Source organism: Alosa sapidissima, chromosome 22 (genome assembly GCF_018492685.1).
Source record: "Alosa sapidissima isolate fAloSap1 chromosome 22, fAloSap1.pri, whole genome shotgun sequence".
NCBI lineage: Eukaryota > Metazoa > Chordata > Actinopteri > Clupeiformes > Clupeidae > Alosa > Alosa sapidissima.
The window spans coordinates 20,384,294-20,389,293 of NC_055978.1; positions in this window are offsets into that span (position 1 = coordinate 20,384,294).

Sequence of the window (5,000 nt, forward strand, 5' to 3'; positions counted from 1 at the left end):
TGAAAGGCATTTTTCTGTGTATCGGTGTTGTGTTAATCCCACATATGTCTGACTGTCCTTTTCAACTCATATCACTATAAAATCCCATAAAACCGGACAAATATCAAGGCTCCCAATATATTTCTATGGAGCCGTAAGGTGAAGTTGACGGGCCATGTCTGCCTGCACGGAGCTACTGGACTGCCATTGGCTCATCTGCGTTCGATGGGCGGGGTTTTGCGAAAGGTCAATTTAAATAGTTAGTATTTAGAATACAGTTACTTTGTTGAAACCAATGGTTTACATGATGATACTTCTCTGTTTCATACGTTTATTCACTCTCTAAATAAATGAAGGCAACTCCATGCATTTCCCAGAAGCAATCTATGATGAAATTGTTTCCATGTTTAAATCCAAGCCCTGCCGTCTTGCACTAGCCTCACATTGCACCCGTTAAAAAGCAGCCAGCGTGCATTATGGATGCGCCATAGGAGACCCTGAAATGACTGTTTGCACAGCAAATTAGGAGTAAAGTAGCCTAAGTAAAGTAAGGTAACTCCTGTTCCTCACTGATCGTGGTTCCTGATGTCTGTTCAAAGGATATTTTCCCAAGTATAAATAGCTTACTTCGGCCAATCGGTTGCACAGTTTGCTAATCAATGAACAAAGCCTAGTTCACGTGTTGATTTAGACCTACAATAAAACCCATCTCTAAAATAGGCACTACATTTTACATTCAGAGTTTTTTATTCTAACGTAAAATAGCTTTATGGCTTATTTTTTTTTCTAATTAGAATTATATTTTTAAAATGAATTATGGTGCAGCCTCTGAAGAATTATTCTTGCAAGTAGCATATTTTAACATGCGGTTTTTGATTGTCATTACGCGATCACGTTAATTCTGAGAGCACTGATATACAGTATAGTGTTTACATTTCCAGGTTATTTGCGTCCCGCTTGTCATATGTGCCGCTCACTTGTTGATGCCACCTAAAATCTCACAGGCACACCTTAATTATAATTTCTGGCTACGCCCTTAAAGTAGCCTACTTTTTTTAAAAATGATCTTAGTCGCCTGCTGTAGTTTTACTGGTCACCTTGCTATTTTATAGTTGTATCAGGTAGCTTAGTTGACTGAAGAACACACCAGAATAGGCTTGTTTAGTAAGCAGGATTTGATAGCCGCATTCCTACACTTATAAAATGCAATTCAATGCGGAAGTAATCCAAGATTCAAAATATGTTACTCAGACTGAGTAACGTAACGGAATATGTTACAAATTACATTGTCGGGCATGTATTCTGTATTCTGTAACGGAATACGTTTTGAAAGTATCCTTCCCAACACTGTGTGTGTGTGTGTGTGTGTGTGTGTGAGACAGTGTGAGTGTGTGTGTGTGTATGTGTGTGAGAGAAAGAGAGTGTGTCAGTGTGTGTGTGTGTGTGTGCTTATGTTTAAATGTTCATCTTTGCCTCTTTGTCTTGTATGTGTATGAGTGAGTGTGTACTGGAAAGTGCATGTGAGTGCCTGTGTGTGTATCTGTATCTGTGTGCTTGTTCATGTTTGTGTCTATGTGTGAAGGAAAGGAGAGCAGATATCCCATGGCTGGTTGTTTCCTGGATGAGCTTCCATGAGTGTGTCCATGAAGTGTGTGTGTGTGTGTGTGTGTGTGTGTGTGTGAGTGTGTGTGTGTGTGTGTGTGAGTGTGTGTGTGTGTTTGTGTGTGAGTGTGTGTGTGTGTGTTTTCCTGGAACAAATCTGCGTGGCCGCCCGTGCCTATGCCTGCTCCTGTATCCCGTCCCATGCTTGTGCCTGTTCCAGCGGCGACATGAAAAGGTCACTGCATGATTTATGTCCCTCCTCGGAGAGCTGGATGGGGCCGCTTGTGTTTGTGATTTGGGGCCGCTTGCCCCTATCAAAATGAGAAACACGCCCGTGCCACCGCACTAGTAAACAAAATTACTACAGCACCAGCCTGGGTGAATGGAGTTGTGACAGGGTAGGGCATAAGTGTGTGTGTGTGTGTGTGTGTGTGTGTGTGTGTGTGTGTGTGTGTGTGTGTGTTCTCTCCAGCTGCTGTATGATGGAAGATGGAGTTGCTGCTGTTGTGTGTGAGAGTGTACACTGGAAACTGACCGTGTGTTTTTCCATCTGTATGCCATTGTATAATGCCATTTTGTGCACATGGTTTGGTATGTACATGTGTAAAAGGCCTCACCATGTGAGGGCCATGCCTCTGTATGTGTATTGTGTGTATTGTGTGTATGCACTGCCACTGTCTTTAAGCAGCTGGCCTGGAGCTCAGTCACTGTCTGTGCTACTGTATACGCACATGGCTATTTGTATGTACAAGTGTAAAACGTCTAACCATGTGAGAGTATGGCTATGTGTGCATGTTCACTTTTGTATAAATAGGTGAAACGGCAGTTTTTCCCTTTATTTGATGTGTGTGACAGAGTGTGTGTCATGCCTCTGTGTCTGTGTGTGAAGGTGAGGGAGAAAGTCGGTATGTGTGTTTTTACCTTTTGCCTCTCTCTATGTGTGTGTTTGTGTGTGTGTGTGTCTCTCTCTCTCTCTCTCTCTCTCTCTCTCTCTGTGTATGAGTGTGCGAGTGTGTGTGTGTGTGCGCGTGCAGTGTCTTTGGCAGCGTTTCACTTATTTATGGCCCATTCTGATGTTTGTCTCTAGGCCAACATGACAGGTTGCCATGTCGGGGATATATATTCTTAACCACGCAGTGCCACCGAGGAAGCCTCCCTCAATGATGGCCAGGATGACGTTATCCAAGGAGACAAGGTGGTCCGCTTCCACTGTCAGGAAGCTTTTAACCAGATAATGCTGCCTTTTTTTCTGCTGTAAAAGCATCTGCAACCACTCCCGATGGATGCCAAGGGGAAGGTAATTTAGCTTCGGAGGATAAGAGGGTGGGTTTTTCTTTTAGATAAAAAAAAAATTAAATAAAATAAAAACGGCCTGATAACTATCACAGGAATGAAAATGGCTCGCGAAAATGTGAGAGTATCGCAATGTGTTGCATTGACATGAAATGGACAATAGAAGATTGGCAAGCAGCAAAAGAAGAATATGTTGGGGGAGGGGCGTTAGCATCCATCCCACACATTCACAAGCATCTGAATATATTGGCTGATACAGGCATGAATAGGCAGATAGGAAAAATGAAGATAGATGAATGGATGAATGGAGAGATAAATGGATGGATTGATGGATAAACGAATAGATAGATATGTGGATTAATGGATAAAAGAGGGGCGAGGGGTGTGGATGAATTTATCAGTTGACTGACTAATGATAAATGCTCTCTTAAGATTGTGGATCCGCAGACAGTAAGACTCATACCTGTCAACATTTAGCTTTCCAAAAACGGGAGATTTTTTTTCGGGGGGGGGCGGGGCAGTGTTTGTACCGGATCTTTAATAACACGTGTTTCAACACTGCATTTCGGTCGTTGCTTTTACCTTACCATTACCTTACGCATGCCAGTTATGTATCCGCCAGCTGCCTGCCTGCAGTCTACTTCCAAAACTCCAAAGCTGCTTGCTGTCAGATTTGGTTCCGAGGGCACAAGTTCAGTGTATCAACAACACTCAATAACAGTTTATGTGATGTGTTAATCAATTAAATTCCCAACAATTTCACAACAGCTAGTTCTGGAGTAGGCCATTTAACTAGCCCGCTTGCTTACGACGAGACTCAGGCTGCGCAGTCAGCACCCACTTCCTTATTTGGGTTTCGGGTTGCCAGGTTTTAGCCTATGACAAAATGGTTGAAATTGAAACTAAGTGATCGTGTATGTGTAGGGTGTATTTCATACACAATCTGGCAACCTGAATGGATCAATGATTTTAAAATGAAGTTTGATGGCCATGCAAATTACGGGAGTTTTTCCGGGAGAAATAACAAAACGGGAGGGTGCTGGGAGATGACCTTGAAATACGGGAGAAACCCGGGAAAAACAGGAGTGTTGACAGGTATGGTAAGACTAGCTTGCCTCTCTGATTGGCTGCCTGCTGGATATTAGCCAACTAAAGGTCATGGCAAGGTCGTACCCTCCTGCAATGCTGCTGACCTGCTTTATTAAATTAGGAGCCTGAATCACGTGCAACCCTCATAAAGAAATCTGAACAGAGATACAGAGCTCCACAGAGAACACACTAAGTGGTCCATCCTGGGATTACACACACACACACACACACACACACACACACACACACATGCCCTATACCAACAACCTTTCCCTTCTTGTCAGATTTAACCCCCTCAATCACCCCACCCCACACCAACCATACACACACATACACACACACACACACCCCCTACACCAGACCCGCTACCCTTCCCCCAGCTCTCCAATCATAATGTACACAGGAACCCGTGGACTTGTGCTCTTTGCAGCGCACCGCACCGCACCGCACCGCACCCCCCTCACCCCCCACTTCTCCACTGCGGCTACACCGCGCAGCATGTCAGGTCAATTAGCGCTGCTGCACTTACATCTTCCAGCTGACTCTTTTCATTAGAGTGGCTGGGCCTACAGCAGAGCCTCTGTGTGTGTGTGTGTGTGTGCGTGCGTGTGTGTGCATGTGTGTATGTATGTGTGTGTGTGCGTGCGCATGTGTGTATGTGTTTGTGTGTGTGTTTCAAAAGTGTATGTCTTTAAACAGCTGGCCTGGAGCTCAGCCACTGCCTGCGTATGGCTACACCATCCACTACACCACTACAAAGAACAAATACACACACACACCCACAGTGTCCTCCACATTTATTGGCACCCTGAAGCTGAATAAAAAGAGGTATTAAAGAATCATCTTTAGGCAATTTATCTTGGTGTCACAATGAAAACAAATCCAACCTTGAAGGAAAGAAACATTTATTCTGAGGAACCAAAATACCTCATAAAGCCATACATATTTACAAACAAATAGACAGGTGCCACAAATATTGTCACCCTTGCATTTAATAGCTTGTAGTCCACTGGAGCTCCTGTAGATCACCTCCCACT